Here is a 10344-nt window from a genome sequence, read left to right on the forward strand (position 1 = left end):
ATGTGAAGGCAAAGACGAGGAATTATTTCTCATTGCAAAGACAAGCCAAAGCAACGGAGGCTCAAGCCAAAAAGACCCTCAGCCATATTCTGGTTTCCATTCAGAAAGAACTGTCAAAATCTGACCAAATGGTGGCTGCAGGACAGCTTTCACAAATAGATAAAGTGGTTGGAACTATGCTGGAGAACATTGAGACGATAAGCAGCGAATGTGGCGAGGAATTGGTCTATCAAGAGTCACTGCGGTCTTCCTCCTCATTGTCATTCTCAACTGCCAAATCACAGAAGACAGAGTGGGAATTTGCACTCCCATTCCTTCTGAGTTACCCGAGAGTCCTGCTCAGCCTATTGTAAGATGCTCAGTCATTGACATGAGCAACTCTACTAAGCCAAAAACAATGGTGTGTGATGCCAGAACAAGCATGTTTGCCATAGCCGATACTATCATGAAGAAGGTATATCCAGAGGCAGAAGGGCAGGTTACATCTCACCCTGATCTAACAGATGCAATAGCTAGACTGGAGGAGCTCATATCTCAGGGTAGGATTGGTGCTCTCTCCCGTGATCTCAGTCACCAAGTCAACCGCATAATTTCTGATAGCAACTTGACTCCTCTGGGACTGACAGTGAGTGCATCTGACACCATCCTTTCGAAGCTGAAGAGGAATGACAAGGTGGGGAAGCCCACAACTTACGAGCTGTTTCAGCTGTTTGTAGAGGAGTCTGTTAAGTGCCTCCTGCTTCCTAGTTTTGTGCCCTATTCAACTTCAATGAGTTTGGCTCAGGGGGCCAAGGTGTTGGCTAGAGTGTCTGAAGATAGAATTTCATGCTCTTCTTCTTCATCAGTATTTAGTGACACAGTCAGTCTCTTTACCAAAGTTATGGTAAGCCAGGTCATGTACTCTGCTGATTCTGATGCAGAAAGTAGAGGATCCTCTCCAACTAAATCTCTCCAAACATCTGAAACCACTCTATCTGATGTAGGCAATCTATTGAGTGGCAAGTCCTCCTTCTGGCGTCATTATGGCAACAAGCGAGACCTCCAATGCAGCACAAATTTTTAAGGCCAACATTGATGGAGAGGAAGTGGATACCACCAGTCATTCTGGTGTAGCTCAAAACATTGTCAGGGACGATATGTCAACCAGCCCAGACATGGTCAAAGATGTCACACTTCCAACCCCATCCTGATAACCTGATAACTTGGGCAGTAATGAGCCTCATCAGCATGTTAGTAATGAGAATTCTAACAAAAATCCAAATCCCAACAGAAGATTACCCAGTTGATGTCACACGCAGTTATGGAGGTCTTCTGTGCATGGTCAGGCTGCTCTGAGACACAAGCCTATCCAGAGAACTTGAGGATTCATAAAGTCTACAGAGCAGTCTATAAAAATCTGTTGGGGGAGTTTGGCTCTGAGAAAATCCTCCAACAGGCCGTGTCGACTCAGGACTTTTCATTTGATTCTTGTCAAGTCTTTGAGTGAAGCGCTTCTCCACAGATGTAATGAGGCATTGAGGGCAGCCTCAAGAACATCGGTCAAAACCACCGGGCCTAAGGCTCTTCCACTGGCTGAGGATGTGAGGGCTAGCAGCGGGAAATGATCTTTTCTACAAAGGCTGGTCAGGCTGACAAGCAACTTAAAGGTACAGCAAACGTATTTAAATGAACTGTTGTGGAAGATAATGTGAGTAAACAATGCTATTCAGTGTAAAACATATAAAACCATCCATTCATTCCAAAACCAATCATAAAAGTTGTTGTGCTGGTGTGGTAGGTGTGATTGTTATCATCATGAGGTTGTTCAGCTGTGACATTTCTTTAAACATGTTTTTCTCTTTAAATACTTAGCTATTCAAGAAGGGGAACAAGAAGGATTCCCAACACTCTGAATCAGAACAAGTACAGAGCACTGCTGCAGATGGCATGCGTAAGTTCACACAACAGGACATTGTCTGTTTGAGATATTGGTGTACAAAGAAATGCCATTTCAAAATAACCTTACAAAGGTTATATATGCAATCAGTAGTCATCTCTTATGTAAAAGTAATTATATTCTCCAAAACTCAAGCTGTTGGTTCTCATTTATCAGTGTCAGTTATGTTGAGTTGTAACATACATTACATCATTTCTAAATGAAAGTGCATGTCAACTCTCTCTCTCTTCTGTAGTGCCCAGCATAGTGCCACATATTGCCATGTCTGCACTGCCAAAGGATCTCCCCGCCAGCTCCCAACAGGAGACGCCTCACAAACGTCCACTTCTCGTCAGGATGTTTTCTGCCATCTCCAAAGGCCTGTTCAAGCCCTTCAAACAGTCCTTAAAGACCAAGTAACTTAAGACAATTTATTAAACGTCATTCATTGCATTAAATTTGCCTTTGTCTTCTTATGTGCTCCAGTTAACAGACCAGATTACAATACTGGTCTTTTAAATGTTAGCAGTGATAGCAACATTAACTATAGTGGTGTGTATAGCCCTTCTACATAGTCTGACTCTTCTGACACTGTGTGACATGCCCTCTGATCCAGTGATCTAGGATCTTCTGAGTGGCTTTAGGCCTGAATCTCTGCCCTCCTTCCTAAATAAATGTTTTCTCTTCTGATATATCTGCCACTGTCAGCAGCCAGCAGGGGGAAACAGACAGCGCTGTTGAGAGCTTTCTTTTCTCCCTCGTGACTAAAACACTGAGAAAGGCTTTTATCTATTGCAGCATATTCCATCTTTTGATTTAACCTATTATACGGTAGTAGTACCCATTATTTCCCAACGGTTATATCACAGGAAATGTGTTATAAAAAGTAAACTGACAGTGCATCCGGAAAGTATTCAGACCACTTGACTTTTTCCACATTGTTACGTTACAGCCTTATTCTAAAATTGATACAATTATTTTTTTCCTCTCATTAAGCTACACAAAACACCTCATGACAAAGTGAAAAGTGTAGAACATTTTAGCAAATTTATTAAGAATAAAAACAGAATTACCTTATTTAAATAATTATTGAGACCCTTTGCTATGAGACTCGAAATTGAGCTCAGGTGCATCCTGTTTCCATTGATCATCCTTGAGATGTTTCTACAACTTGTTTGGAGTCCTGTGGTAAATTCAATTGATTGGACATGATTTGGAAAGAAACACAGACCTGGGGGAAGGGTATGAGAAACAATATTCTCTGATCTGATGATACCGAGATTGAACTCTTTGGCCTGAATCAGGATCCTGGGAAAGATGAACGGAGCAAAGTACAGAGATCCTTGATGAAAACCTGCTCCAGAGGTTCACCTTCCAACAGGACAACGACCCTAAGCACACAGCCTAGGGCCAATGCAGGAGTGCATTCGGGACAAGTCTCTGAATGTCCATGAATGGCCCAGCCAGAGCCCGGACCTGAACCCAATCGAACATCTCTGGAGAGACCTGAAAAAACTGCAGCGACGCTCCCCATCCAATCTTACAGAACTTGAGAGGATCTGCAGAGAAAAATGGGAGAAAATCCCTCAATACAGGTGTACCAAGCTTGTAGCGTCATACCCAAGAAGACTCGAGGCTGTAATCGCTGCCAAAGGTGCTTCAACAAAGTACTGAGTAAAGGGTCTGAATATTTGTAAATGTGATATCAGTATTTTATTTTTAGTACATTGTTTTATTATTTTTTTAAATCAAAAACCTGTTTTTGCTTTCTTATTATGGGTTATTATCTGTAGAGGGGGGGATGGGGGGACGGGACGATTTAATCAAATTTAGAATAAGGCTGTAATGTAACAATGTGGAAAAAGTCAAGGGGTCTGAATACTTGAATACTGAATACTTTTTTCTTCAACATCAATTTAAAAAATGACATATTTATGAGAACACAATATACTAAAGTACATGTTTACAGTGTATTTGTTACATAAACATAATCGACTGAAGGAAAATGCATTATTATCCATAAAATATCTGAAGGTTACAAAAAAAATTAAAAATGTTACATTTAAGAGTCAAGTTCCCTCTTATGCAAACAATTAAGGAGATAACTTTGGGACACTTCTGTCAATGTTAAATTGATACATTGAAAAGGTGTCCCACCCTGACCATAGTTTGCTTTGTATGTTTCTATGTTTTGTTTGGTCAGGGTGTGATCTGAGTGGGCATTCTATGTTGTGTGTCTAGTTTGTCTATTTCTATGTTTGGCCTGATATGGTTCTCAATCAGAGGCAGGTGTTATTCATTGTCTCTGATTGGGAACCATATTTAGGTAGCCTGTTTGGTGTTGGGTTTTGTGGGTGATTGTTTCCTGTCTTTGTGTTTGTTGCACCAGATAGGGCTGTTTTTTTCCCCTACGTTTATTGTTTTGTATTATGTTCATGTTGAGTTTTCTTATTAAAAAACATGAACTTCAACCACGTTGCATTTTGGTCCGCCTCTCCTTCCCAGGAAGAATCCCGTTACAAAAGGGTTATGTGAATGTGTTTCTACAGGTAAAAATGCATTCACTAATGACTCAGGGCTTTGATGTCTGTGAATAACTTTCACAATGACAATTAACATGAGGACGGAAGTCCTCCCACCTTTATCGTTCTGGTAGGCAATGCAATGCATCTGTACTACTGAGATGTAGTCTCATTTAATATGCATTACTTTATCAAGATACCTTTTTTTTAACAAGAAGGGTGTTTTCTATATCTACCAACTATGAAATTACAGACATAAACGGTAAGCATGAGAATAATATCATCAAGGCGGACAGGGACAATGTATGAATACACAAAACATTATTCAAATTGACATTCCCCAAATGAGCTATGCACCAGCCCATAGCCACAGTATATCTATGTAGTAACATTAATATATTAATTCATTTTTAAAAAGCCATGAATATTGTTTTTCTGCTTTTCTGATCTTAAACCTCCCCCTGGATGTTGGTCCAGGTTTCCTCCAGGGGAGACCTTCTGAAACAGTCGCTAAGGAAACAGCCGACAGTTACAGTACTGTGTTGAAGATAGATGATGACACTCTTAAAAGACAGGTCATTCCTTTACATGGAGCAGTTCCTTAAACCAGGTTAGATTCAACACAGCCACCTCAGACTGGACTCCACCACTCCTTCATAACGCTGGATCTCTTCATAATGCTGCTCCTCAGTCACTGAATGCATTTACACTGATGAGATGTTCTCCTTAGCCTAGCTGAAAGGGGAGCACTAACTAGTCCTGTGGGCACCTAGCTGCTGCCCCCGCTGGGCTTGGCCTGGGTCTTGCCCCTCATGGCCCCTCCGTGAGCCTGGCCCTTGGCTGGCTGCTGCTGTACTGGGGACTCTGCTGCAGCGGAAACTGGGGCCTGTTGGGCCGGGCTGTGAGGAGGGGGGGTCTGTATCTGAGGCGAGGCAGCTGCAGTCACCACCTGCTGCTGGAGGAGCTTCTGCTGAACCACCTGGTCTGTGGCTGTGCCTGCTGGAATCATCTGGACCTGGGGCTGGGCTGAGGATGTAGTCTGGGTCAGGGCCACCGTCTGGGGCTGGATCTGTTACGAGACAAGAAGAGGGTCACATTAAATCAGACAGAAGACAACATGTTATAAAGTATAAGTTGATCACTCGTGGTTGTAATCTGTTGGCACCGTCCCTGTCCGGGTGTCACTTCTGTAGCATTATTGTTAGAGTGTATGATTGTTTTTTACATGTTTTACTTTAGGCAAGTCAGTTAAGAACTAATTCTTATTTACAACGGCGGCCATAGGAACAGTGGGTTAATTGCCTTGTTCAAGGGCAGAACGACAGATTTTTACCTTGTCAGCTAGGGGATTTGATCTGGCAACCTCTCGGTTACTGGCCCAATGCTCTAACCACGAGGCTACCTGCCGCCCCACATACATGTATGTGTGTGTGTGTGTGTATATATGTATGTATGTATGTATAAATGTATGTATGTGTGTGTGTGTATGTATGTATGTATGTGTGTGTGTGTGTGTATGTATGTATGTATGTATGTATGTATGTATGTATGTATGTATGTATGTATGTATGTATGTATGTATTTATGTATGTATGTCCTCTCACTGTCAACTGCAATTATTTTCAGCAAACGTAACACGTGTAAATATTTGTACGAACTTAAGATTCAAAAACTGAGACAAACTGAACAAGTTCCACAGATATGTGACGATTTAATAATATGTCCCTGAACGAAAGGGGAAGGGCAAAATCAAAAGTAACAGTCAGTATCTGGTGTGGCCATCAGCAGCATTAAGTACTGCAGTGCATCTCCTCCTCATGGACTGCACCAGATTTGCCAGTTTTTCCTGTGAGATGTCACCCCACTCTTCCACCAAGGCACCTGCAAGACCCCAGACATTTCTAGGGGGGAATGGCCCTGTCCTCTCCATCCGATCCAACAGGTCCTAGACATGCTCAATGGGATTGAGATCCGGGCTCTTCGCTGGCCATGGCAGAACACTGACATCCCTGTCTTGTAGGAAATCAGCCATACTGCTCGTTCTGTGCGTGGTGGCATTGTCATGCTGCAGGGTCATGTCAGGATGAGCCTGCAGGAAGGGTACCACATGAGGGAGGAGGATGTCTTCCCTGTAACGCACAGCATTGAGATTGCCTGCAATGACAACAAGCTCAGTCCGATGATGCTGTGACACACCGCCCCAGCCCATGACGGAACCTCCAACTCCAAATCGATCCCGCTGCAGAGTACAGGCCTCTGTAACGCTCATTCTTTCGACGATAAACGCAAATCCGACCATCACCCCTGGTGAGACAAAACCGCGACTCGTCAGTGAAGAACACTTTTTGCCAGTCCTGTCTGATCCAGCGACGGTGGGTTTGTGCCCAGAGGCGACGTTGTTGCCGGTGATGTCTAGTGAGAACCTGCCTTACAACAGGCCTACAAGCCCCCAGTCCAGCCTCTCTCAGCCTATTATTCAGTCTGATCAGTCTGAGCACTGATGGAGGGATTGTGCTTTCCTGGTGTAACTCGGGCAGTTGTTGTTGCCATCCTGTACCTGTCCCGCAGGTGTGGTGTTCGCATGTACCGATGCGGGTGTTGTTACACGTGGTCTGTGCAGATGTTGTTACACATGGTCTGCCACTGCGAGGACCATCAGCTGTCCGTCTTGTCTCCCTGTAGCGCTGTCTTCGGCGTCTCACACTACGAACGTTGAAATTCATTGCCCTGGCCACATCTGCAGTCCTCATGCCTCCTTGCAGCATGCCACGCAGATGAGCAGGGACCCTGGGCATCTTTCTTTCTGTGATTTTCAGAGTCAGTAGAAAGGCCTCTTTAGTGTCCTAAGTTTTCATAACTGTGACCTGAATTGCCTACCATCTGTAAGCTGTTAGTGTCTTAACGACCATTCTACAGGTGTATGTTCATTGTTTGGCGCCACCAAACAAGAGGCTGGAAGTATGGGACTGGGATCCATGGACCGCTCCTCTGTGTCATACAGCCGGGACAGTGCGTCTGCCTTAACGTTCTGGGAGCCTGGTCGGTAAGAGAGGGTAAACACAAAACGGGTGAAAAACATGGCCCACCTTGCCTGACGAGGATTCAGTCTCCTCGCCTCCTGGATGTACTCCAGTTTGCGATGGTCAGTCCAGATGAGAAAATGATGTTTAGCACCCTCATGCCAATGTCTCCACGCCTTCAAGGCCCTGACGACAGCCAACAGCTCCCGGTCCCCCACATCAAAGTTTCGCTCCGCCAGGCTGAGGTTCTTCGAAAAGAAGGCACAGTGCGGAGCTTCAGTGGCGTACCCGAGCGCTGAGAGAGCACTGCTCCGATCCCAGCTTCGGATGCGTCCACCTCCACTATGAACGGCAAAGATGGATCCGGATGAGCCAACACAGGAACCGAGGTAAACAGAGCCTTCAGGTGCCTAAAAGCCCTGTTCGCCTCAGCTGACCACTGCAAGCACACCGGGCCCCCCTTTAGCAGTGAGGTAATGGGAGCAGCAACCTGACCAAAACCCCGGATAAACCTCCGGTAGTAGTTGGCAAACCCTAAAAATCACTACACCTCCTTTACCGTGGTGGGAGTCGGCTAATTACGCACGGCTGCAACCCATACGGCATGACGAGGTACTCATAATGCCCTGAGGTGCTACTAAATGCCGTCTTACGCTCGTCTCCCTTCCGAATACGCACCAGATTTTACGCACTCCTGAGATCCAGTTTATTGAAGAAGCGAGCCCTGTGCATTGACTCAATCGCCACAGCAATAAGAGGTAGCGGGTAACTATACCTCACTATGATTTTATTGAGACCTCGATAATCAATGCACAGGCACAAACCCCCATCCTTCTTCTTCACAAAAAAGAAACTCGAGGAGACAGGTGAAATGGAGGTCTGAATGTACCCCTGACGCAGGGATTCGGAGACATATGTCTCCATAGCCACCGTCTCCGCTTGCGACAGGGGATACATGTGACTCCTGGGAAGTGCAGCGTCTACCAGGAGATCTATCGCACAATCCCCCCGTCGATGGGGTGGTAATTGAGTCGCCTTCTTTTTACAGAAGGCGAGAGCCAAATCTGAATATTCTGGGAGAATGCACACGGTGGAGACCTGGTCTGGACTTTCCACCGTAGTAGCACCAACGTAAACCCCTAAACACCTACCTGAGCACTCTCGTGACCACCCTGTGAGAGCCCTCTGTGGCCAAGAAACAGTGAGGTTATGACAAGCTAACCAGGGTAGGCCCAGCACCACGAAATACGCAGGAGAATCAATAAGAAAAAGACTCATCTTTTCCCTGTGACCCCCCTGCATTACCATACTCAAAGGAGCGGTTGCCTCCCTGATAAACCCTGACCCTAATGGTCGACTATCTAAGGCATGAACGGGGAAAGGCATATGCACAGGAACAATGGGGATCCCTAAACTATGAGCTAATCCTTTATTCAAGAAATTCCCAGCCGCGCCTGAATCTACTAGCACCTTATGCTAGGAACGCGGGGAAAATTCAGGAAAAGTAACAGAGACAAACATATGTGCAACAAAGGGCTCTGGATGAGAATGGTGCCTACTCACCTGGGGTGATGCCAGAGTGCCCTGCCTGCTACCTCGATTCCCAGAGGAACCAACCCGGCACCGACCAGCAGTGTGACCTCTGCGGCCACATATGGTGCACGAGAGGGAACCCCCTCCGGTCTCCCTGCGCACCGCACCTCCCAGCTCCATGGGTATCGGAGAGGGTGTGCGGGAGGATGGAACAACCAGACCCCGATCTGGACGTCCGCGAGTAGCCAGCAGGTTGTCCAGCCGGATGGACAGGTCCACCAGGTGGTCGAAGGTGAGGGTGGTGTCTCTGCAGACCAGCTCCCGACGGATGTCCTCACGTAGCGGTAATAGTCCAGCGCCGGCAGCCAGGGTCCTAAAGTCCAGTGCAAACTTCTGGGCGCTCCTCATCTCCTGCCTCAGATGGTAGAGGCGCTCACCCGCCGCTCTGCCCTCAGGTGGGTGGTCGAATACTGTCCGGAAACAGCGAGTGAACTCCTCAAAATCGTCCAACGCCGCATCTCCCCCTCCACACACAGCGCTGGCCCCAACTTTTCATGGAAAATGAAAAATGGATCAATGATGGCTAGAAGACCGGTGACGTCGACCGCTGAGCACCGCCCGAACAAGGAGAGGCTTCGACTTCCGCAGAAGTTGTGACACCCACAAGGTGGGCTTTTTCATACATGCAGGATTTTCTTCCCAATGTACCTCTAAATGTATTCTGCTAAACCAGTATCTCCGTCTCAGACAGATGACAACAAATCCCCAGCCGTGATGCTATCCTGACTGAAGCAGTAGGGTATGTGTCAACACAAATCTTGATAGTATCTCTCTGACTGGAATAAGGTTCTCATTGGCAAGGCTTTTTTTCGTCAAAGAGAGACATCCATACAACGGTAAAAGAGCATCCGGATCCCACTTTCTCTCACATTTGACACCGTTCAGGTAAATCAGGCACTCCTGAGATAAACAGTTCATAGGATGCCTGCCCTGTGCCTGAGCAGAAAGATGAAGATGAAACTGAAAGCTCCACCAGCTCTACCCAGTACTGCTTTATCTACTCGGTCGGAATGCGGGAGACACTGTCAAAGGAGATGAGGATATCAAAACACAATGCTACACTCCAAAGTGCTGCCGTGGGGCTTTCCTGAGCTGAACAAACTAGCTGTAAAACCTCTCGCTTTCACTGGCTTCTTGATCAGAGCGCTTGCATCATTGCTATTTTACAAGAGAATGAGAAATCGACTGAAGGGAAACAGTCAACCATGTTTCTTGTTTGAGAAATTTGACTTCATCTTGCCTCATTCTTAAAAAGCTTGGGATGAAAATGATCTATTACAATAATAGAAAGCTA

The sequence above is a fragment of the Oncorhynchus kisutch genome, linkage group LG3 (assembly GCF_002021735.2).
Source record: "Oncorhynchus kisutch isolate 150728-3 linkage group LG3, Okis_V2, whole genome shotgun sequence".
Classification (NCBI taxonomy): Eukaryota; Metazoa; Chordata; class Actinopteri; order Salmoniformes; family Salmonidae; genus Oncorhynchus; species Oncorhynchus kisutch.